Consider the following 26,838-nt stretch of genomic DNA (forward strand, 5'->3'; position numbering starts at 1 on the left):
ACAAAATACATAAACCAACAGTGAAAGTTGTTGGTGTAGGTGCCCGAAGTGATGACGCAGTGGAAGTGGTAGAGAGACAAGTGCACAGAAAATATATATGTCCTGGTCACATTCATTTTCTCTTATCCTCACAGACTCTATGGGGGTCATTACAACATTGGCGGTAAAAGCCGCTTACCGCCGTGCAGAAGACCGTCAACACACCACCGCGGCCTCGGAATTCCGCCGCAGCTATTATGACCCACATTTCAGAATCCGACAAAACTCAGACACCCACACAAGTCCGCCACACCAAAGGTCAGTGATAAACTGGCGGAAAAAAACCCTCCACTGTCACGCCAACAGAAATACGCCCACACTATCACGACACACAAATCCACGTGGCGATCTTTCAACCGCGGTATTCCATTGGCGGTACACACCGCCGCGCTCAAAATACACACACATATACAAAACACAGCCACATTGGACAATTCAAAATACACACACCTGATACACATACACACACCACTCCCACACACCCAATACAATATAAAACACACACCCACAAACCCCTAGGATCACTATTATAGAGAGAAGGCCAGAGAGAGACACCACCATCAACAAACTAGCATCCACAGGCACACCACACCATCACCCACACAACGTCCATGCACAAAACACCACACATCACTACATATCACCACACTTATCACCACACACACCACCCCACACATCACCTACACCACCCCATGGCACGGCAAAGACACCCCAGGTTCTCAGAGGAGGAGCTCAGGGTCATGGTGGAGGAAATCGTCCCGGTAGAGCCTGTGAGAAAGTAGCCTCTTTCTAGCCTTGTTACCCCCACTTTTGGCCTGTTTGTGAGTGTTTGTCAGGGTGTTTTCACTGTCTCACTGGGATCCTGCTAGCCGGGGCCCAGTGCTCATAGTGAAAACTCTATGTTTTCAGTATGTTTGTTATGTGTCAGTGGGTCCCTGCTAGCCAGGACCCCAGTGCTCATAAGTTTGTGACCTATATGTATGTGCTCCCTGTGTGATGCCTAACTGTCTCACTGAGGCACTGCTAACCATAACCTCAGTGGTTATGCTCTCTCTGTACAAATTGTCACTAACAGGCCAGTGACCAATTTCACCAATTTACATTGGCATACTGGAACACCCTTATAATTCCCTAGTATATGGTACTGAGATACCCAGGGTATTGGGGTTCCAGGAGATCCCTATGGGCTGCAGCATTTCTTGTGCCACCCATAGGGAGATCTGACAATTCTTACACAGGCCTGCCAGTGCAGCCTGATTGAAATAACGTCCACGTTATTTCACAGCCATTTACCACTGCACTTAAGTAACTTATAAGTCACCTATATGTCTAACCTTTACCTGGTAAAGGTTGGGTGCTAAGTTACTTAGTGTGTGGGCACCCTGGCACTAGCCAAGGTGCTCCCACATTGTTCAGGGCAAATTCCCCGGATTTTGTGAGTGCGGAGACACCATTACACGCGTGCACTATACATATCTCACGACATATGTATAGCGTCACAATGGTAACTCCGAACATGGCCATGTAACATGTCTAGGATCATGGTATTGTCACCCCACTGCCATTCTGGCATTGGGGAGACAATTCCATGATCCCCCGAGTCTCTAGCTCAGACCCGGGTACGGCCAAACTACCTTTCCCGGGGTTTCACTGCAGCTGCTGCCAACCCCTCAGACAGGTTTCTGCCCTCCTGGGGTCCAGCCAGGCTTGGCCCAGGAAGGCAGAACAAAGGACTTCCTCAGAGAGAGGGTGTTACACCCTCTCCCTTTGGAAAAAGGTGTCGGGGCTGGGGAGGAGTAGCCTCCCCCAGCCTCTGGAAATGCTTTGATGGGCACAGATGGTGCCCATCTCTACATAAGCCAGTCTGCACCGGTTCAGGGATCCTTCAGCCCTGCTCTGGCGCGAAACTGGACAAAGGAAAGGGGAGTGACCACTCCCCTGACCTGCACCTCCCCTGGGAGGTACCCAGAGCTCCTCCAGTGTGCTCCAGACCGCTGCCATCTTGGAAACAGAGTTGCTGCTGGCACACTGGACTTCTCTGAGTGGCCAGTGCCAGGTGACGTCAGAGACTCCTTCTGATAGGCTCCTTCAGGTGTTGCTAGCCTATCCTCTCTCCTAAGTAGCCAAACCTCCTTTTTTGGCTATTTAGGATCTCTGCTTTGGGGAATTCCTTAGATAACGAATGCAAGAGCTCATCAGAGTTACTCTGCATCTCTCTCTTCACCTTCTGCCAAGGAATCGACTGCTGACCGCGCTGGAAGCCTGCAAAACTGCAACAAAGTAGCACAGATGACTACTGCGACCTTGTAACGCTGATCCTGCCGCCTTCTCGACTGTTTTCCTGGTGGTGCATGCTGTGGGGGTAGTCTGCCTCCTCTCTGCACTAGAAGCTCCGAAGAAATCTCACATGGGTCGACGGAATCTTCTCCCTGCAACCGCAGGCACCAAAGAACTGCATCACCGGTCCTCTGGGTCTCCTCTCAGCATGACGAGCGAGGTCCCTTGAACTCAGCAACTCTGTCCAAGTGACTCCCACAGTCCAGTGACTCTTCAGTCCAAGTTTGGTGGAGGTAAGTCCTTGCCTCCCCACGCTAGACTGCATTGCTGGGAACCGTGTGTTTTGCAGCTACTCCGGCTCCTGTGCACTCTTCCAGGATTTCCTTTGTGCACAGCCAAGCCTGGGTCCCCGGCACTCTAACCTGCATTTCACGACCTCCTGAGTTGTCCTCCGGCTTCGTGGGATCCTCTTGTGCAACTTCGGGTGAGCTCCGGTTCACTCCACTTTGTAGTGCCTGTTCCGGCACTTCTGCGGGTGCTGCTTGCTTCTGAGTGGGCTCTTTGTCTTGCTGGACGCCCCTTCTGTCTCCTCACGCAATTGGTGACATCCTGGTTCCTCCTGGGCCACAGCAGCATCCAAAAACCCTAACCACAACCTTTGCAGCTAGCAAGGCTTGTTGGCGGTCTTTCTGCACGAAAACACCTCTGCATAACTCTTCACGACGTGGGACATCCATCCTCCAAAGGGGACGTTTCTAACCCTTGTCGTTCTTTCAGAATCCACAGCTTCTATCATCCGGTGGCAGCTTCTTTGCACCCACAGCTGGCATTTCATGGGCATCTGCCCACTCCCGACTTGATCGTGACTTTTGGACTTGGTCCCCTTGTTCCACAGGTACTCTCGTCTGGAAATCCATCGTTGTTGCATTGCTGGTGTTGGTCTTTCCTGCAGAATTCCCCTATCACGACTTCTGTGCTCTTTGGGGAACTTAGGTGCACTTTGCACCCACTTTTCAGGATCTTGGGGTGGGCTATTTTTCTAATCCTCACTGTTTCCTTACAGTCCCAGCGACCCTCTACAAGGTCACATAGGTTTGGGGTCCATTTGTGGTTCGCATTCCACTTGGTATATGGTTTGTGTTGCCCCTATCCCTATGTGCCCCCATTGCATTCTATTGTGACTATACATTGTTTGCAGTTTTCTATTGCTATTACTGCATATTTTGGTATTGTGTACATATATCTTGTGTATATTTGCAATCCTCATACTGAGGGTACTCACTGAGATACTTTGGCATATTGTCATAAAAATAAAGTACCTTTATTTTTAGTATATCTGTGTATTGTGTTTTCTTATGATATTGTGCATATGACACTAGTGGTAGTGTAGGAGCTTCACTCGTCTCCTAGTTCAGCCTAAGCTGCTCTGATAAGCTACCTTTTCTATCAGCCTAAGCTGCTAGACACCCCTCTACACTAATAAGGGATACCTGGGTGTTCTATCCAGGTGGCTGGTTCACCTGTTCGGTATAAGTCAATAAGGACGCTCAATGAAGGACCACACGCAAATTATGAATACATTTGGCTTTACTATAATTTCAGATAAATGCAGGCATTTAGCACATTAACAATAGTGAAATAAGCATGGCAATCAAAAGCACCTATTCATATATATGTACACTACAGATAGTATCTATGTATATGAATGAGCAAAGAGTTCATTGACAGAGTAAGAATAGTAAATAAAAAAAATATCTATATAAATGTTTATATATATAAGTACACTACAGAGAGCATCTATGCATATTCTGAGTAAAGAGTTCATTGACAGATATAAACTTGGAATAACTGTATACAAACGTGATACACTACTATGTTCAGGGAGCAGAATATTAACGAGTTGAACACTTCAGATAAGCTTTGATTTACTGCACACTAAAATGCACATTTCAATTACTGAGGCAGATTTACACTACGATGTTCAGTAAAGCAGGAAAAAAACTATAAATGAGCTGAATTTCTCAGATTATAAACACGGTGCAAATATAATAATCAATCATAATAATAGAGCAGAGAAACGAAAAGCCTTTCATCCCTGGGTGGAACTTAACTTAGTCACTTAGTCCACGAGTGCTGGGAAGCCCTCTACCGCCCGCTTGGACCTCTCTCCTCCTCGAGCGTCACGGTCTTGGAACAGCAAAACAGGGAGGCAGCGCTGGGTCTGAAGATGACAGTTTCATAACTCCATCTGTGAGCTTCAAAATTCCCTCACCCACCTTTCAGTGTTTAAATAACCTGAAGCTTGGATTCTACCCCCTTCCAGTATTTTCTAGCTATGTATGTTATCAGTACATGTCTCTTGGCTGCCTTGCCATTCCCTGGCCATTGTTTTCATTCCATCTTTTACCGTGGTCTCGTTCTCAAGGATGAGACTGACTCTCCTTTACAGCCTGTTTCTCACACATGCAGCTGCGAATGAGTTTATCTACGGAATGTCAAAAGAAAACAAGCTTGAAAGCGAACATCGTGAATTTCTTTCACGTTGTTCTGGCTTCTGCAGGCATCACGCTTATCTACACTGTTCAAGCTAATTAACCCTTCGCGTTACAATGTCTTCCGCATCTTTCCCTACTGCTACACTGATCACTGGGCCTGGTGCAAGGTGTAACTACCCCTTGGTACTCACTACAAGCCAGTCCAGCCTCCTACAGAGCCACAGCTACTTGGAGCACAGGTGCAGCACACCTCAATTGCAAGGAAGATGGAGCTATGGCGAAGAATAGTCGACAGGGTCAACGCAGTGGCACAACACCCAAGAAATCGGGAGGACATCAGGAAGAGGTGGAAAAACCGACGCGGGAAGGTGCGTTCCGTGGTCTCAAGACACCACCAGGCGGTTCAGCGGACTGGTGGCAGACCCCCACCACCTCCCCCACAGCTAACAACATGGGAGGAGCAGGTCTTGGCGATTCTGCATCCTGAGGGCCTCGCAGGAGTCGGTGGAGGAATGGACTCTGGTAAGTCAAACCTTTAACTACCATATCCCCTACCCTACCTGCATGCTATCACATACCCCCACCCCCACCCTTGCCCCCACCCCTATCACTCCAACTCCTCACAAATGTACCAATATCACTAACCACCCATCCCAACACCAAGCCCTGCATGCAACACCAACGCATGGACACCCATGACTAAAGCATCCCCACTGCACATACCCATACACCCCCCTAAACCATCATCACACAAGCCCCCACACAGGAATGCCAGCACTGGGGTACACGCTCACCCACCCATTGCACACCCTGCCACACACAGATGCAATAATCATGCCTTTCCACCCCTGCAGGACCACTACCCAACGTCACCAGACAGGAGGGTCCAGGCATCTCCACTCCACCCACAGAAGTGGCCCACAGTGATGACAGCACCTCTGTCCACCTGGATCTAGATGACCAGCCCGGACCATCGTGGGCCTCGGGACAGTCGGTTCCCCTCACACAGGCACAGGCCACCACAGACCTTCCCCCCTCTGGAAACACCAGCACAGCACCCACCCAGCGGGCCCATACCTCCGTCCCCAGGACACGTCAATCAGCTGTGTGTCCACCACTACAGGGAACCCAGGATAACCCAGCACCCCAACAACAACAGGGACCTGGGGGCAGTGGCAGTGGGCACACAGTCCAGGGGATGGAGGCACAGGAACACAGGGGAACTGGGAGGGCTCCTGTGCGACAGGGGGCAGACAGGCCAAGGGAACCCACTCTCCACGAGGCCCTCTCCTCCATCATGGGAGCATACCACCACTCCCAGGAGACGATGGCAACGGTACTGGCCAAGTTTCAGGAGACCCAGCGCATGCAGGAGGAACAGTATTTGGGGTTCAGGAAGGAACTCAGAACCATCAGCTCCGCCCTGGGCACCATCGTAGGGGTGCTGAAGGAAGTACTCAACACCAGGAGGGACACTGTGGCACTACAAGGGGCCCCTGACACTAGCATGGACAATGAACTGCCCACCACCTCCGCCGGCGCTAGTGGACAGGAGGCACCGCCACAGGACCACCACACAAGCACCCCACCCCCTGCAGAGGGAGAACCACCACGCAAACGGTCCCTGAGATCCAGGAACAAGACAGAGAACGATGCCAAGAAATGAGACCACCCTGATTGTCATCCCACTGTCCCACTTTGTCACCCTGTCCATATTGAAACTGCCCTAGCTCCACTTCCTATGCCCATATGGAATACCTGTGAGACTAATAGACTGGACTCTGCCATGGACATTTCTTCGCCATCACCCCTCACCATTTAACTTCCCCCTTCAATATTTTGTATTTAAATAAACACACCTAAAGCACCAAAAGATTAAGGGCCAGTCCGTGCGACTCGTAAATTGCAAGTCGCAATTTGCTATGCAGAACGGTGTCTCAGACACCGTCTGCGAGTCGCTATGGGGTCGCAAAGACCCACCTCATTAATATTAATGAGGTGGGTCGCAAATTGCGACTATGGGCACTCACGGGTATGGAGGCCTGCTGTAGTCAGCAGACCTCCATGTCCGTGACTGCTTTTAAATAAAGCAGTTTTTTTTTCCAAGTGTAGCCCGTTTTCCTTAAAGAAAAACGAGCTGCACTTAGTAAAAAAAAACGAAACAATTTGTTTCAGATTTTTTCAGGGCAGGTAGTGGTCCCTTGGACCACTACCTGCTCTGAAAAAATAATTTGGGGTCCAGTCACAAAGGGGAAGGGGTCCCATGGGGGTTTGCGAGTGGGTAACCATCCACTTCAAGTGGATGGTAACTGCGACTCCATTCGCGGTCGCAAATGGAGTTGCATACCACTGCGACTCGCAAATAGGAAGGGAACACCCCTTCCTATTTGCGACTCTGAAATGCATTTTGCGAGTCGGGTCCGACTCGCAAAATGCATTTCTGCATAGCAAACACACGTTTGCGACTTGCAAACGGCGATTTTCGCCCTTTGCGACTCGCAAATGGTTTGCTACATCTGGCCCCAGGAGTCTGTCTGTGATTTCAAAATAGTGTATTTGCAATTACAGTGACAAAATTTTCAGGAAATAGTAATGTTAACAAACCTATGTCACACAGCTCTAGTCCCTGAGGAATCTAAGCAGATTACACACGTTGGGACCCACACCTGTGAAACCGTAAGGGAAAGTGACAACTCAGTGACCATACACTGGGTGAAATCGGCAGACAGGATCGAGGTAGAAGTGTAAAAGTACATGTAGTAGGCAGGAATGTATTCTCACCTGTGTTTCACTGGAAATATTGCTGGATCACTGAGTCCCTGTTCTGCATGTCTTCTTCCTCTGCTTCCTCCTCATCACTGTCCACAGGCTCCACAGCTGCAACAACACCGCCATCTGGACCATCCTCCTGCAGAAAAGGCACCTGTCGTCGCAAAGCCAAGTTATGAAGCATACAGCAGGCCACGATGATCTGGCACACCTTCTTTGGTGAGTAGAATAGGGATCCACCTGTCATATGGAGGCACCTGAACCTGGCCTTCAGGAGGCCGAAGGTCCGCTCGATCACCCTCCTAGTTCGCTCGTGGGCATCATTGTAGCGTTCCTCTGTCCTTGTCCTGGGATTCCTCACCGGGGTCAGTAGCCATGACAGGTTGGGGTAACCAGAGTCACCTAATAGCCACATACGGTGCCTCTGGAGTTGACCCATCACATAAGGGATGCTGCTATTCCCCATGATGTAGGCGTCATGCACTGAGCCTGGGAACATGACATTCACATGGGAGATGTACTGGTCTGCCAAACATACTATCTGTACATTCATGGAATGATAACTCTTCCGGTTCCTGTACACCTGTTCACTCCTGTGGGGGGGACCAAAGCCACATGGGTCCCATAAATGGCACCTATGATGTTGGGGATATGTCCAAGGGCATAGAAGTCACCTTTCACTGTAGGCAAATCCTCCACCTGAGGGAAAACGATGTAGCTCCGCATGTGTTTCAGCAGGGCAGACAACACTCTGGACAATACATTTGAAAACATAGGCTGGGACATCCCTGATGCCATGGCCACAGTTGTTTGAAAAGAACCACTAGCAAGGAAATGGAGCACTGATAGCACCTGCACTTGAGGAGGGATTATTGTGGGATGGCGGATTGCTGACATCAGGTCAGGCTCCAACTGGGAACACAGTTCCTGGACTGTGGCACGGTCAAACCTGTAGGTGATTATCAAATTTCTTTCCTCCATTGTCGACAGGTCCACCAGCGGTCGGTACAACGGAGGATTCTGCCATCTCCTCACATGTCCCACCAGACGGTGCCTATGAAGGACAACAGCGAGCACAGAGTCAAACAACTCAGAGGTATGTACCCACAGTCTACACACAACACCATTCACTCACAAAATGTGGCCTGTATGTGTGTTGAGAGTAGGCCTAGGTATGTGTGACGCAGTTGGTAATTAGGCCATGTGGGCTCCTGAAATGGCAGCTGCCTGACCTCTCAAGTGGGACAATGGGATGTGAGGTAACTGTGCTGGCGTTGTACATCGTCGCGGTAGGCGGTTGAAGACCGCGGCGCAATGCTGCATTGGTTAACATTGGACCCTATGGGTTCCAGGAGCCAATGACGATGTACGCCGGTGGTGATGGTACACACCGCCCCGGACGTGACCGCCACGGACGTGACCACCATTTTCTATCTGTTGAATCACTCGATACCTGATCTTCGACAGGAGAGGACCTATACTGCAAGTGCTGCTGTGACCTCGGTCTGGAAGAGACAATGGCTCGTGCGTCTGGGGAAAGGGCCCCTGCCTTCACATCGGAGGAGTTGGAGAAGCTTTTGGATGGGGTCCTCCCCCAGTACACGCTACTCTATGGTCCTCCAGACCAACAGGTAAGTACACAGGGAGCATGTTGTATGGGCTGTGTGGAGAGGGCTGGTTGTAAGAAGGAAGGGGGCAGAGTTCTGAGTGAATGAAAGACGGTGGGTGCGTGTGCCACATGGCAAGGATAGGGATGGGGGCCACTCACTTTGACGGTGCAGTTGGTAATGACTTCTCTTCTTCCCCTGTACATTTCATGGAGGTCAGTGCCCACCAGAAGAAGGATATTTGGCGTGCCATCGCCAAGGACGTCCGGACCCTGGTGGTCCACCACAGACGGAGCACCCACTGCCGGAAAAGATGGGAGGACATTCGCCTCTGGAGCAAGAAGACGGCGGAGGCTCAGCTGGGGATGGCCTCCCAACGTGGGAGGGGTACCCGTCGAACCATGACCCCCCTGATGTTCCGGATCCTGGCGGTGGCCTACCCGGAGTTGGATGGGCACTCGAGGGCATCACAGCAGACACAAGAGGGTGAGTACACTCTCATTCAGCTGACTTTGCGCTCAGTGGAGTTGTCTGGGTGGGGGAGGAGGGCTCTGGGTTTCCCTAGGCCAGGGTGAGTTCAGTAGGCTAGGCCCCTTCGTAAGGCATGGCCCTGTGGCCCCCAACCCCACCTCTGTAGAGTGCCAACTACAGCTATTCATGCACCTGTGTCATCTCTGTGTGCATATGTCGTCCATAGCCTTGTAGGCCATTTCCCAGGAATTGCACTTTAGAGCCCAACAGCGCGACGTAGTGCAGGGGGCTTCTGTGTCTGTCTTGTCCACCAACGGTAGCGGTAAGCCATGCACTCAACATGTCTTTCTTCTGTTTCCCCCCCCCCTTTTTTGCGGTCTCCCTGTTCTTCTGTGCATTAGCATCATCAGGCGGAGGAGCAGTGGCACCAGAGCACGAGGAAGCTGCATCCCACATGGCCATGGAGGGCCACACTACGGACTCTGAATACACCAGTGGGATGGAGGGCGAGGGGAGCACCACAGCGGTGACAGGAGCTGAAACAGACTCATCCTCCGATGGGAGCAACATCTGTGCCCCCCACTTCTACAGGTACAGCCGACACCCCCGTACCAGCGCCGCCATCCCAGCAGCCCTTCAGCCTTCGCCCCGTGCCCGCTCACCCAGGAGGGTGGGCTTCAGCTTCGCCCCAGGCACCTCAGCCCCTTCCCCTGTCACCTCTGCTGCCCTCAGTGAGGAGGCCATTGACCTCCTCAGGTCCCTCACTGTTGGGCAGTCTACCATTTTGAATGCCATCCAGGATGTAGAAAGGGAGTTGCAACAAACCAATGCATTCCTGGAGGGCATTCATTCTGGTCAGGCTGCCCTTCACCGAACCTTTCAAACTCTGGCCTCAGCACTGATGGCAGCCATTGTCCTTTTGTCTAGCCTCCCCCCTCCAACTTCCTCCACCCAGACCCAATCCCCTGTGCCTCTGCCTATCCCAAGCACACCATCAGACCAGCCTGCACACACCTCAACACACAAGGGAAGCCCAGGCAAACATAGGCACCACACATCCCACAGGCACTCACGCAAGCATCACACACATACAGACACACCAACATCCACTGCCTTCACTGTGTCCCCCTCCTCATCGTCTCCCTCCTCCCTCCCAGTCTCGTCTCCCGCTCACGTGCAGTCACCACCCCCACTACCATTCACACGTCCCCTGTGTACTCTCCCAGTGTGTCTGTGACACCCCCTACGAAGATACACAAACGCAGGCACACACTCACTCAACATACATCCACCTCACAACAGCCTCCAGCGCATGCACCTGCACCCAAAACCACACAACTTACACCTCCTACAACCACCACCTCTTCCTCCACTCCCAAACCCCCTCCAACTACCCGTCCCAGTGTCTCCAAACAACTTTTTCTGTCCACCCTTAACCTATTTCCCATCAACCCCCGTCCAACTCATAGGTCCTGAACTAGCACCTCAGCCACAAAATCTACGGGACCAGTGTGCCTGTTGTCACAGGTATGTGGAGTGCACCGGCAACCAGGACAGCCAGTGTGGCACGGAGCCACAGCACAGCCAGTCCCCCCCCTGTGAAGCACCAGAAGTTGGCCAGTGCCCGCCGGGAGAGAGGGAAGACTCCAACCACCCTAGCCGCACCCAGGGGTGCCAGGGGGAGTGTGGACTCAGCTGTGACTCCTCCCAAGGTGGGGAAGGGCCAGAAAAAAGCCGGCAAGTCTGGGAGGAGCAGCACGGCAGAGAAGACCGCCATCATCCCCGCTGCCCAGGAGGCCACCGCCAGCCCCATCGTCGCTGCCCAGCCCGCCAGCCCTATCGTCGCTGCCCAGGAGGGCCCCACCAGCCCCATCGTCGCTGCCCAGGAGGGCCCCGCCAGCCCCATCATCGCTGCCCAGGAGGGCCACGCCAGCCACAGCCCAGCTGCCCACTAGGGCCTGCCAGCCACAGCCCAGCTGCCCAGGAGGGCCCCGCCAGCCACAGCCCAGATGCCCAATGAAAGACCGCCAGCCCCAGCCCAGCTGGGCAATGAAGGACCGCCAAGTCAAGCACCGCTGAACAGGGCAAGCACCGCTGAACAGGGCAAGCACCACTGAACAGGGCAAGGACCGCCAAGTCAAGCACCGCTGAACAGGGCAATCACCGCTGAACAGGGCAAGGACCGCCAAGTCAAGCACCGCTGAACAGGGCAAGGACCGCCAAGTCAAGCACCGCTGAACAGGTCAAGCACTGCTGAACAGTGCAAGCACCGCCTACTCAAGCACCGCTAGCCCATGAGCGGCAGGAGCAGTGACGCAACAGGGACCGTCACGGGCGAGTGATGCACTCTGGGCACCAGTCCCCCTCCAGAACCAGTGGAGTATCACATCCACTACCTCAGTCCTTGGCAGGATGAAGCACTCTGGGCACAAAGCCCCCTCCAGAACCAGTGGAGACATGCATCCACTACCTCAGTCCTTGGCAGGATGAAGCACTCTGGGCACAAAGCCTACTCCAGAACCAGTGGAGACATGCATCCACTACCTCAGTCCTTGGCAGGATGAAGCACTCTGGGCACCCAGCCCCCTCCAGAACCAGTGGAGAAAGCCATCCACTATGTCTGTCCTTGGCAGGATGAAGCACTCTGGGCACAAAGCCCCCTCCAGAACCAGTGGAGAAAGGCATCCACTTGAGAGACTGTGGCTTTGCACTCCCCAGGATAAAGCAGTGGGCAAACCATCCACTGGAGAGACTTGAGAGACTGTGGCTTTGCACTCCCCAGGATGCAGCAGTGGGCAAACCACCCACTGGAGAGACTTGAGAGATTGTGGCTTTGCAGTCCCCAGGATGCAGCAGTGGGCAAACCACCCCCTGGAGAGACTTGAGAGACTGTGGCTTTGTACTCCCCAGGATGCAGCAGTGGGCAAATCACCCACTGTAGAGACTTGAGAGACTGTGGCTTTGCACTCCCCAGGATGCAGCAGTGGGCAAACCACTCACTGTAGAGACTTGAGAGACTGTGGCTTTGCACTCCCCAGGATACATCAATGGGCATGGAGCCCCTCGTGGATCTGGCGTCGTGCCTTCATCCGGCTGAGGTGCCCCCCCTTCCCTTCCCCCTGAGGTGCCTGTTGTATTTCTATCTGATGCCCCTGCAGTGTTCTCTCTGTTTTGATCTGGTATCCTGTGTGGGCCTCGCCCATGCATTTTGGGCCCAGTGGTCCACGGACTATGAATGGTGCAATACCTGGACTACTAATCTTGGTGTATATTTTGTTAATAGTGTATATATGTATATTTTTGCTTACTGAATTTTGATATATTACAATGGTTACACTCATTTCCTTTTGTCTTTGCATTCTTCCGGGGGGATTGGGGGGTGTAACTGTAATGTTTAGATATGCATTGGTGTGTGTGTTTTAGTGGGTTAGGGTGGTGGTGGGGGTGTTGCATGTGTGTGTCCCTGTTTTTTCCCTCCCCCCTCCCCTGTGTCGTAGGTGCAGTACTCACCGTGGTCTTCGCCGCCGGCGTTGGTGCTCCTGGTAGAGGAGCAGGAAGACTATCGCAGGTAGGATTTGGAGTTCCGGCTCCATGGTGTCCTTGTTCCCCGTGGAGTGTGTAGAGGTGAGCGTTTTCCCTTCGAGATTCCTGTTTCCGCCGTGTTTTTATCCGCAGTGAATCCACCCCGGAAAAGGTGGCGGATTGGCCTGTCATAATAGTGTGGGCAGTACACTGTCTCCTGTCTGTCTGTTGGCGGTGACCGCTGCGCTGTTTGTTTGTACCACCGTGGCAGTCTGAGTGTTAAAGTGGCTGTCTATGTTTGTGGTATCCGACACGGTCGTAATTCCCAAATTTTTACCGCCGGCCTGTTGGCGGTCTTACCACCGCTATAACACCATCCGCCAGGGTTGTAATGACCACCTATGTAATTTCATATATATGTTGTATACAGTTCATATGTGAGCAAGATAAAAGAAACGGTCTCTATTTCAATCCACAACATCCTTAGATTGTAAATTAGGTGTCAGTCACTCATCCAGCTATCAATTCACATAAATATAATTTAAAGAATATAAACAGTTTTGATCAAAACTGCTTGTTCAATCCTCAGTCCTCTTAACTGAATTTTCTCTTGATCAATACTGTTTATATTCTGTAAATTATATTTATGTGAATTGATAGCTGGTTGAGTGTCTGACACCTAATTTACAATTTATTCACCAGTGACTTTGGTTGCTGGTAGACAGGATTTTTGGGGGGGTATTCATCCTGTTCAGAGCACCTTCCAGGCCAATTGATTAGGGAATCAGGGACAGGAGGCGCCACCATATTCTGAGAAAACTTCCCTAAACTAAGCACAACATCCTTAGAACGGGTCTCATTTAGGACAAAAGGAGGTACCAATCTATAGATATTTAAAACACGTGTTCCAAAGGCTCCTATATACACTGAATCTCAGAAGATCGGATTGTAGAACATGGAATGAACCGTCTATCATGAGCAGCAATTCAAATCAATATCATTGGCCAAAGTATTGATATCGGTCCCTTGTAAACAGTGTAAGTTTCAGGGCTCTTGCGTTAGAGGTGATAGGAAAATGTCTCCACTGCAACAGATCAACAGTTTGGCAGGCTCCATTGCACATCTGTCTGCTCTCTAATGGCAGCTTGGCCTCTTTGAAGTAAAGAAAGCAAATCACCCATGAAGTCCAGAGCCTGCAGGCTGTGCACTCCTACTGCAAGAGGTAGGTGGGATGAGTAGATTGATGTGTAGGGTGAGAGACAAAGTAGATTTAAATATAATGCCCAAATTATGAGCTGAATAAACAGACATGGGAAGAGAACTTAGGGGACTAGGCTAGCGTGCTTACGCCCAAAGTGAAGGAGCAGCGCACCAAACTTTGCTTTTTTCGAATACAGTCTGAGTGTATTTGCAGTCATCCACTCATCCACTACCACAAAGCTCCTTTGAAATATAGTGGCTCTGATGGCACTGGGTCCACTCATTCTAATGAACATCCCAGAGACAACAGCAGAAGCACATACTGACAGCCCAAAGATCCTGGCCAAAGCAGAGAGTCACAACATAGGCTTTACAAATTGTGGGGAGACAGGGGACACCTGGGGATCTTTGAATGTAAGGAGACTGAAATCTGAGCAATAGGGGTGAAAGGCAGCTTCAGTGTGGCTTTTCACTATGATTTTGATAAAGTTGAAAGCCAAGGGGGTTATTCCTACTTTGTCAAGCCTAATAGTACTGACCAGTGTTAGATGGTTCACAGTGTCAGGAGCTGTGGTGAGGTCTAGGAAACTTAGGGCCTGATTGCAACTTTGGAGGAGGGTGTTAATCCGTCCCAAATGTGACGGATGTACCACCAGCCGTATTACGAGTTCCATAGGATATAATGGACTCGTAATACGGCTGGTGGTATATTCGTCACATTTGGGACGGATTAACACCCTCCTCCAAAGTTGTAATCAGGCCCTTAGTGTGATACAGTTGCCACCCAGTGCCAATCTAATGCCGCCTAATGTCATCTAAGGCCGCACAATTGTTCGTACTGTGCCATGCGAGCTTCTCTGAAGTCTGATTCGAGAGGATCAATACAATTGAATATTTCCAAACAGTAAAACAACTTCCTTCTAAGGGAAGAAACAGAGTTCTTCATTTCAGAAGGATCTGTTTTGGTCGTTTTTCTAGAGATATGGCCTTCTTAAATAGAAAAGGAAAGAGCGCAGTGGCAAAGCAGCAATGAAGAGATTGCAAACAGGAGAAATGAATTGAGCTAGATTTGTAAGCTGTGGGAAGGACAAATGCTTACTTAATGGAGACCAAGCTAGAGGGGACTTCTACTATAGAGAGTGTCTGGAAGTGAAGAAGACTTTCTCTCCCTCCAGGAACAATTAAGATTACATGATCTTCAATAGTCATCCAACCATCAACCTTCAAAAACGAGTTCCTTCTTTCTTTAATTTAATTTAATTTAGGAAATGAAGTAGTTGGTTAATAAATTGCAAAGTTCCAAAGAGGCAGTAATTGTAGTGAAGAGACATGTTAGGTTATTTACCAGATTGACTACTTCAAAATTTGCTTTAATAATATCAGAGGCCTTTCAAACACATTCTTTAGTATACTGATAGCCGGATGCTAAAAATGAGTGACTTCCTAGATTTTGGACTGCAATTTGTGTTTTCTATTGAGAAATAGATAATGGTTGCTTCACTTTTGAAAATCAGTCTTTCTGCAGACTTGAGAATCTGCAGATCAGGTATAAACCATGGTGGGACAAACAAGCTCATTTAGTTGAGCTCATTTGGGTTTTCACCTCTAGCAACAAGTTACAACCAGAATGCTAGCTGACAAGGGTGTACTGTTGATACCCTGATAGTGTCTTTTTAACTCTGGCAGATGAAGACCAGCAACAGAAGGAGCTGCAGAAACTGCGTAAGGCTACTGAAGGCCGGGAACTTGAAGAAGGTTGTAGGCCAGAATATCAAATAGAAAACTATTGTGCTACCAAAGTATTGTAGCCAGAATATCGGCTACCAAAATATTGTGTCACCTAAGTCTCGTAGCTAGAATAATGGTGACTACCAAAATATAATGCTATCAAAGTAGCAAAGCCAGAATATCGACTGCAAAATATTGCTGCAGAAGTATAAGTAAGCATAGATTGACTATCCGTAACTCCACGTCTACGACACACAGAGGTAAGTATGTCTACACTTACCTATATAGTTACCGCCACAATATCTTGTGGTTGATTTTCTGGCTACAATATTTTAATAGCATGATGTTGACAACTCAATATTCAGGTAGTATATCCCTGGGGCAGTATGTGAGGACTATTAAATCCATTGTCAACTACTGGAGAATCACTTACATAAGTTTATACTGTGCAAGATGAAAGGTATACGTTTCCTCAGTGCATACCTCACAAGGAGGAGTGTTGTCGCTTGTTCAGTTCTTTAGTAGTGAGACTCTGTATGAGCACTTTCACTCCCACACTCTCCCATATAACATAATGCACCTTACATGATAATTGGGTAAAAGCACAGGCACACCAGATATGGAAAAGCAGATTATAGGATGCAAGTCATCTCCATTTATGGCAAAACAAATAACATACTGCAAAATCAACACCACTGAAGAACACACATACACACACACACACGCATACACACACACACATCTCCAGCCACAACAGAGAATGAGTCCAACATACCCACAAAATCATGAATAAACCAGAGTGCAATACACAAATGCCCTCTACAAGCACAGGGCTATCTGCATGGAGGCACCCATACACAAGATCAAAGTAAAAAATCAAACTACCCTCTAATGGTGCATCCCACACATGATGAGATGCAATGCACATTAGCACACAATGAATATCAACCTATCGGGCAACACACAACTGACAAAAACTGACCCCTGAATATTAGCAGGCAAATCGGATTTTTCAACAAGATTCGCAAGCTAGTACTTCAAATTTCATCCAGGCCTAGGCAAGATAAAGGGGAGATCATATCTCAGTGGACTGTGGCTTTGTAAACAATGCCATGCCAAGACCACAATGTTTATTTACTAATGGAAATTAATATTGTGAAACAAGTAAAAGAGGACATATTTCTACCTACAATCACCTTTCCCCTTTACAAACATATGGGAAGCACAATGGAAGGCTATGGAATCAAGATAAAGAGCAGATCCAAAACAAGCCACTACCACGGTACAGCATACGCCCTTCACTCATACCACCACCTCTGAAAATCTACCCTACATTTCACTGGCTGCTTCTACCAGAACCACAGGCTGTACTACTAGAAAGCAAGCCGCAGCTATCAGAAGAGACAGCCTGAGGCTCAAGCCCTTGACCAAGGCTGAATATTCCACAGGAGGCACAGTAAAGGAAGGACACATGGGAGACTGTACACTACTACACCAATTACTCATATGGAAAAAGGTTTCAGAGGGCAAGTGCTGATCTCAACTTGGAAGTCCAAAGTCACAGATTTTCTTCAAGGATGGATGCTACTTGTATATCCAAGTTTGCATTCCAAAGACCTTAGACATTACTAGTAAACAAAGGACATGCCGAACAGTGCTGAAACCACAGACTACATAGTCATTCACTTTCCCTCTGCAAGAAGGTGGCTGAAAGGCAAAGTCAAAGACAGCAGAAAGTGCATGCTCTTTATCGGAGAGCACTTTATACATGCAAGAGCTTGATATCAAGAGGCACCAGGGCAGTGACGTAGAGGGGAAAGAGAAGGACTTGGTGGTGTGGTTACTATATCAATGGCAGGTAGAAGTGGGTCCTGGCATAGTCTTTGTTGGCTTTAATGTGATTTCAGACCAGGGCGTGGTCAATTGTGCTTTAAAAATGTACTCTTCCCTGAGGTGATACTTTTTTGAATGAATGCAATCCATAACGTGGCCGTGGTCTGCTGCATAGAAGACCTGGTCATGTTAGGCGTTCCCGCAATACAAAAATACATTACTTGCATTTGAGGTGTGAGCACTAGCTGAAATTTCAATATGCACTGACTAGATTCTTCTTTGATAAATACAATGCTGGCTGAAGCTAGATTAATATTCATACCATCAACCCCATCTCAGTTTAAGAGTGACTAATGTTGTGTGCTTTGGGATAGGGACATGAGGCCCTTGGTAAGAAACACACAAAAGTACTGGTGAGGGCATAACTATCTGTCTTTCACACAGATGTGTCAATCAATGATAACTATCTGCCTTTCACACAGATGTGTCAATCAATCAATCAAAGCATTTGTAAAGTGCACTACTCACCAGTGAGGGTCTCAAGGCGCTGAGGGGGGGCTACCACTGCTCGATCTGCCACCGGTGGTCGTTCTATGGATGCGTGGGACAGTTGCGAGGACAAGGTCAGCAGAGCGAAACTGTCGGGTTGGGGTGTAGAAGGAGAGGTTTCTGTTGAGGTATTCTGGTCCAGTGTTGTGCAGTGCTTTGTGACCGTGGGTGAGGAGTTTGAACGTGATTCTCTATTTGACGGGTAGCCAGTGCAGGTCTCTCAGGTGGGCTGTGATGTGGCTGTGGCGGGGGATGTCCAGGATGAGGCATGGGGAGACGTTCTGTATGCATCGCAGTCTTTTCTGGAGCTTGGCCGTGGTTCCTGCGTTGACGGCATTGCCGTAGGCCAGTCTGCTGCTTACAAGGGGTTGGGTGACCGTTCTTCTGGTTCCAGTGGGGAGTGTGTATATAAAGGTTATGGAGTTACATGCTGAAGGTCTCTTGGTGTCCTTCTTTGACCCCTGCTTCAAGGTCACCCTGACTACATACCCGCCTGTAGAATGGAAGGACACCAGAGAGACACAATCTCATAGAGCAAAAATGTACTGGAGAGACACTTGGAAGAACATCGCCTCATATGAAAAGGCAGCTCTAACATGGAGCTCCAAGTGAGTGAAAAAAGGCTGCCTGTAAGGACACTGCAGCCTTTTCATCTTCTCTTCTCCATTGACTCTTTGAAATGAAGAGAGAGCAGCCCTCCTGTATATGCTGCTGGGTCTTCATTGCTCTGTGTGCTTTGGCATGCGACTTCAGCATGTTGGCCAACAGCTCACAACTCTTGTTGAAAGACGTATGCCAGTAGGAAAAGAGTCAAGATCCACCACAATTGCCTTTTTTGTTCTATGCTGCTATCTCTAACAATTGTCGCATTGTGAAAAACTGTAATATTTTTAAGTCATTGCTAGAACGCAGGAGAAACTCTATGTATGCAATCTCCAAAACAACATTTGTGAAAATGAATGAGCACCGTTTCCAGAATATGACCAAATATCACACCTGAAACCTAATAATATATGCTGCCATACAAAGCAGAAAGTGACTTGGTTAGAGCAGGGGGCACTTTGCACCATAGCTTCACAGCCAGTAGAAGCACAGATAACTTGGTGATGACAATGACTAGGTGGCTTGGCCACTGAAAGCGATCACTATATGCTGCCCGTGCTCCCCGTCCACAAAGCTGATCCTCATCTGAATCTTTGAATCACTAACTACTGAGGAGTGCAACATCTGCAGGTTTCCAGGCTCCAGCAGAGAGAAGGATAATGCCTCTGACTTTTACCAGCTGACTCAAATGCCACAGTTACATCTCTAACAGAGGTGAGCCATGTCACATGCACATCTTAATATAGCTCCAGCTGGAAATACAGCTTAAATACCATGCACAGGATCTTCACCAAATCACAGCAGATTATTTATATGGATTATGGGCCAGATGTAGCAAAGGGTTTTTCCCATTCTGTGTCAATGTGAAATTGTGTTCGTACATATGGCCCTATGTGTGGTAGGACCTTATGCAGTAAAAACACAAAACAAGCATCTAATTTGACAGAGGACGCTATCAGTGGATTCAGGTGAGAAATAATTGAACTAAACATACCATGAAATGAAATCAACACTCCACCCTGGTCCCTCACAAGTGACAACAATAAATAGACACCTTAAAAATGAGGCTGAACCTCAGTTTTCTCAATCGTAACTATTGAATACATCTCTCACCTCGTTTTCCAGGTGTGCTCCGGTGTAATTGCTGGCGTTCTTGTGATTTGGCAATGGCAGTGATACAGATTTTCGTAAAATAAAAGCACTTAAGTTCTCCACGTGCCCTCTGGTAAAAAACAGATCGATGCTCTTCGATGTTCTCCAGGACCTCCAAGGGTCTTTCAATAAAAAGAGAGATTCGTTTAATGCACGTGCTTCTGTGAAGCCTGATTGTGTAGTGTTAAAAATGTGCTGCCATGGAACACATTGACGCGTTTGACGTACCTCAGTGTGTGTGTATATATATATATAATTTCTTGACTGACCTATATATATATAGGTCAGTCAAGAAATAGATTTTAAATCTTGCTCTGTCTGTAACTCAGCCACACATGAACGTTCCATTCAAGAGTTGAACCCAGGCCACATTTGCAAGGGCTCCCCTGCCCCTCTTTTAAACTTTCGGTATCTCTGTATTTTTATCAACAAAGGAAGGACCAGGGTCCATTTCAAAGACAGCAACAACATCAAACTTACCCTCATCTCTTCCACTCTCCACGTCCGCAACACGAACACAACCCCTAAATCTCCAAACAAAACGTGACTATTTTTCTTTCTTTTTTGTATTATTTAATTTCGATTGTGATTCGCAAGTTATTTGACCTAATTTTTTTTTTTTGCAGAAGGCCGGCAAGCCACAATAACCACCCTTGCCCCCAAAATGTTTACAAAAGAAATTACAAATTAATTTTCTCAATTCACTAAAAAGTCCGGGGTAGTGGAAGTGATATCACATGCCTTTGACTTATGACATCGTGACAGGAATGACATCGAATAGACTTAAGGCATTGCCGACAATGTCCTTTGATGCTAATAACATCACAAGAAAGAGGCATTTTGAAGTTTTAAAGGCGTGCAACAAGGACCGGATTGCTAAAATGACAACACATTTACTTAACAGGTTCTAATTTTGTTGTTACTCCTGTTGTAACTAGGCTGCTGCTTCCAGGTACCAGTAATGTCATGATATACAGCAGGTGGCATACCCTGGTGCAATCGTTGTATGTCCAGGTATAGCCTCAGATGTCTAAGCACAGCCATCATATGCCCAGGCATTAAGTCAAATACCCAGGCACCCCATCATGTACACAAGGAGAGCCCTAAATGCCTACTAGCAGCCTCAAGTGCCCAGCCCCAAACATCTGGTGCCGAGGTGTAGTGTCAAATGCCCCAAATGTTTATAGTCACCTCAGACAAATCCACAGACAACAAATATTTCAAGTGACAAAAACGTACAAGCTTAAACTACAAACAGCAGGTACATTTTGCAGGCTCAGGCCTGTGAAGTAAATTGCACCATTTATTTTGAGATGACAAACTCATTTCACAGGCGTAAGGGTCATGCATTCAAATGACACATTAAGGATTTCAATCTGAAAAGCTCAGCCATAAATACACGTTTACATGAAGCATTTTTTCAGACAAATAAGTCACTAGATTGCTGAAGCCCACTGTAATATCTGTAACATGCCTGTTGTTGTACCCAATGAAGGGAAACATTAGGCATTTGCGTAAGTGGTTTGTGGGTTAATGGTCCGAACTGAAGAAAGACATTGACAAGTGGGCGCTGCACTAGGCAAATCAGACACATGAATCAATTAACACCGGATATTAAAGCAATAATTCTTATCGCCGCTATTATTCTATTTGTCAAGTTAGAAGTGCTGTTTTGTATTTAGTCTGAAATGTTTAATGATAATAATCCGCAAAGCACCTTAGAGGCCTAGATCTTTCAATTAAACATAGCTCACCATGGTGCAGAGCAAACATGCACTTGTGTGTGCACAGATAAGCACATAACGTTTTAATTTTGCAAGATAAACAAATTAAAACATGAAAAAGCTGCCAGTTTGTAAGTGGCAGACATAATAGCAACTGTTGCTACTAGGATGAAACATCCACCTGCTGTAAGTGTATTTAAACAGTCAATTGCAAGGCTGATAGGTCTGACTTTTTTTTATAAGTGATGTTGTTCCCAACTGATTAGCACATTGGTGTGGTGGGTGCTTGGTTGAACGCAAAAAAAAAAAGGCTCAGTTGATGGATCAGGAAGTGAATGGATGGATGAATGATGGAGTGACTTACTGAATTTGTGGATTGATCAATAACTCACACAGTCACTTGCCAGTTCACCCACACAGCCAGGAAACCATGCACTTAGCTCATCCAGCCTTGTACACATCCATTCATGCACCCATCTATCTATTCACTCATTAACCCATTGAAGCATCCATGCACTCAAAATGTGTGTTTATGTCACAGCACAGAGTAAACTTGCATATGTGCCTCTGCTCCCTTAGTGGCACGGTATCCTAAAACAGTCTGCTGTGGCAATGTAATACAACAATACTTAGGCACCACAGCACACGTGCACTCCTGTCTCAGTACAAAATCCCTCTCGCAGCTTACCCAGCTGTTGAGTGATGGACCTCGTGAATGAAGCTAGTGGCCTCCATTTTTAGTTTTACTTTTGTTTTGGACTCTTAGGAACCTTCAGAGCAGTCACCAAGCTCATAACATTAATTTTGTTCAGATGGTCATTTCAAAAGAAATTTTCACAGAGTTCTGCGAAGGGCAAAAGGGCAAATAGTTCCAGAGTCAGACAGATGAATTGCCCCAGCCTCGCTAGCACCAGCAATAGCACTTCCCGGCCAGTAGAGGCAAAGATAGACCTGCTATGAGCAGGAGCAAGCCGGCTGGCAACAGTGGTGCTGTAGTGTCTTTCCTTTTTTTGTAAGTTTAAAAAGAAAGTTTATTGAAGATTAATAAAATATTTAAAAGATATAAATCCATTTGATGACAGGAAAGAAATAATACAATCGCAGTTCAATTTCCTAAGAAGCACATTAGTGAGGAGCACAATAAATACATTAATACTTTAAAACATAAGTATATATGCATTTATTAAATATATTAGGAGAGAGAGTTATAAACAATATGATTAAGTACAATAAAAAGGTAAAGAGAAACAATTCATGGCAGTTTAGAAACCTCCTCATTTCTAGGAAAACGATTACACGAAGAATAAGCCAAAGAGTTTAGGTAATTTGTAATAGGTAACCATAACATGTCTCTTTTAATACCAAGAGATACAGGGTAAACATAAGCTATATCCAACCAATGATTACAACATGTACCATACGACCAAGCCTGAAAGGATAATTGAGAAGAGTCCTTCCAAGTTTTCGTGCAACAGCCAACAATAAATCTAAGATTACAATAGACTTTTTTGGAAGACGCAACCAGTCAGCGGCAAGGCAGTGTCTTTCCCTTGACCTTTAGCTCTTGAGCAGGGTCTCCAGGTGTGCATGGGGGCTAGTTGTACGTGCCACACTGTGCACTGAACTGAGCCTAGATCTCATTTATATGATGCCTAAATTTGTGTCCCTTTAGTGTATTTCCCCTCACTGGTTGTGCTTTCTGTCCCCAAGGTGGAGAATTTGCAGACTCTTTGAGTGTTGGAGAAAAACACTTTGCCATAACCATCCAGTCCGGGCTTTCCCTCAACCAGCCTGCATGCATGTGTCGTTCCTTCTGCCTGTTCTTGTTCCCCTTTCTTCTTACACTGACGTCCTCTTCGTAGACCTTGAGATACTTACAAGTGGTGAATAAACCCATAGGTGGGCAAGGAAGGTGTGGCCTCATCATCCTCAACTCTGTCTGACCTGTGGTTGCGACAGTAGTTAAAACCATACGAATCATGCATGAATAAGCTAGTAATCAGTGATGAATAAATAAGTAAGCACAACAATGCCCAAGAGTTCCATATCCAGTACAGTATGACATCACAAAGAAAGAGTAAAGATGAAAATGTAAGGAAAGGATGTAGGTAGAGGAAACATATTAAGAACAACTCCTTCAAACTTCAATTGAGAATAATAATAAAAGGCAAATAACTGGAGAATGTCTGTAGAATGAAGAGGGCTCACAAGTTAAGAAACTGCATTAAAATAAAAGGGTAAGCCTTAAAAACTTCTAAATATATTTTAGTCTTAGCTTGTGAAATATCAATTTCCTCTTCTCTATATTATATAATACATTTTGTGAGTGTTACTGGATGCTCAAAGGAAAGTTAAGTGCCATTTTTGGATCTCTTGAAAAAGCAGGGATGAACATGACCATATTTCATATTAAGTTATTTCCATGCATGTCTTAGTGCCAGAAATACATTTTTCCTTAGTGTCAGAACCTGTTTAGGGGTCATGAGGCAAGCAGGCATTAATGGGGCACAGCCGTGGAGGTTGAGGCCTTTTGCCACTGCTGTCCGAGGACCAGTAAACTAAACCTCATGTGGACCATTTTAGCTCTCAGGGTGGATATTGTGAAGGTTGGGGGTAGATGCTTAGACCGCAAAAGTTGCCAAATGGCTCACACTAATGATTGCTCAATCACTGATTGTCCAATCAGTGCTTATCAATTACAAAAGAGAAATACGTAATCATACCAAAATAAAATACAGCTCACAGAAATATTTCTGTTTTAACAGGGTTCCAGAGGGGGTGCTATGGGGAAAATAGGCAATAACGTACTAGGGCTCAGAATAATCTCACAGGTTCAGGATCACTATGAATAGTATTAGCAGATGTCTGTGTTGTGGCCTGAAGGCCATTCCTTCATTGTCCTAGTCACCAGCAACCCCTGCCCTAACTTTTCCTAATGAGACCAGTTCCATTGTCTGCTTAGCACAAGTCACCTGAGTGTAGCTGTGGAGAGGTCCACAATCTGAAGCCCTAACTTTGTGGTCTGTGTGCAACAGTGAAACCTTCCTCCGACTTTGTTTGGGGTCGGGCTGTCTCTTCCACCCAGGCACAGAGAATGCATTCCTCAGGGCAGTTCCCTCCTGCAGAAGTATCTTTTGCTCCCCTATCTCAGCAGGCAAGTTGGGGTCTGTTACCGGTTTTTGTCCCAAGCTTTTCCAGCCACTCACTGTAGGCTTTTCAGGTGATGCCCCATCACTTCTGGGAGACTGACTGTTAAAATCACCAGCCTTGGATCTCAGGAATAACTTTTGTAATCTGTGGAGTATCACCCCTCCAGTCAGCAAGAAATCTGGAACCAAGTGGGGAAACTTTAGTCCCACCTTTAAAGTCTTGTTATAGAGAGCAGATGTTTATTTTACTGCTAGAGTCCTGGAACCAGTTTAAAGCTGTTTCCTTTCTTAGTGTATCATTTCTCTGCAGAGTAGACACAGTCGTTGTTTCAGGTGATGTTTTCTGCAGCAGGTAGCGATGAGAGGTGTGAGAGGATCTCATTTCGGAATACCCAGAACATGAGCACAATCATGCATGAATATTTTGGAGATGGCAGCCATTAGTCTTTGGGAGTATCACCTCTGAGAGAAACAAAGGGGCAGGCCCTGCCTGAAGGATTTTCTATGCGCAACCCAGGTGACAGCTATCTATACCGCCCCAGACCCGCCATTAAGCCAACTAGAAGTGCTCAGAAGGAGACAATTAGAAGCCTCAACTGCATAACTAAAGCAGTCCTGTCTCCATCATCTCACATCTTACTGACTGATACTAAACCCAGAGATCAGGAATGCCATCAATACACTTTGCCAGTCTAGAGAGGCTGACCCTCAACCTCCATCTTGTGCCTTGTTTCACCGATAGCAATCCAAAATAGATCCCACTGGCCTTACTATAACACAGGCAAATACAACATGGAGCGGCACAACCTGTTACCACATATACTCAGCGTGTGCACACCACTCACTCAGGAATGTCAGGGCACATCATAGTAGCAGAAATTTCCAAAAGGTGAGGCCAGTAGGCATCTCAGTCTTCAATTTCACCAAAATTTTGTCTCAGGGCATGCTACTAGTCCCGTGTTATAGGAAGGCATGGTTGGTGCTCCCCTTCAGACCACAGAATCACTCTGGATTTCAGAACCATTCACCCATCCTAGGCCTCACTGTGGATGCATCAATGTTGTGTGTGCTGAGCACAAAAAATCAGGAAATCAGTGAAAGCTACAGATGAGTTACTCAGAGCGGGGATGCATGACTTTAAATCATGCAAGGATATTACCATCCGAACCTGTCATTTGTAACATTAAATAAATACTGAGCAAAGTAAATATTATTGCCATATCAAGGTAACTGTTTCTTCTTTATTGCAGCTTTAATTAACTGCAACAACTCTTCATTATCCAAGAAGAGTATTATTATTCCTATGGGATTATCATTCTTGATGGTAGGGTGAAGGTTTTTCCCTGAACAAAGTACTTTTTATGTTAAGGACTTGGGGGGTGATTCTGACCTCGGCGGTAAAATGCCCTTACCGCCGGTCATAAGACCGCCATAACACCGCCGCGGCCGCGGTCAACCGCCACGGTCATTCTGACCCACAACGGCCAAACCTCCAAAAATCCGTCCTCCACTGCAGCCCGCCACATCGGCGGGCAGCGATAAACTGGAGATGACCAAACCTCCACCGTCACGCCAACAGAAATACGCCCATGCCATTACGACCCACGAATCCACACGGCGGTCATTCAAACGCGGTATTCCATTGGCGGTACACACCGCCGCGGTCAGAATACACACACATCACCAAAACACAGCCACATTGGACAATTTGAAATACACA

Source organism: Pleurodeles waltl, chromosome 8 (assembly GCF_031143425.1).
Source record: "Pleurodeles waltl isolate 20211129_DDA chromosome 8, aPleWal1.hap1.20221129, whole genome shotgun sequence".
NCBI classification, from domain to species: domain Eukaryota; kingdom Metazoa; phylum Chordata; class Amphibia; order Caudata; family Salamandridae; genus Pleurodeles; species Pleurodeles waltl.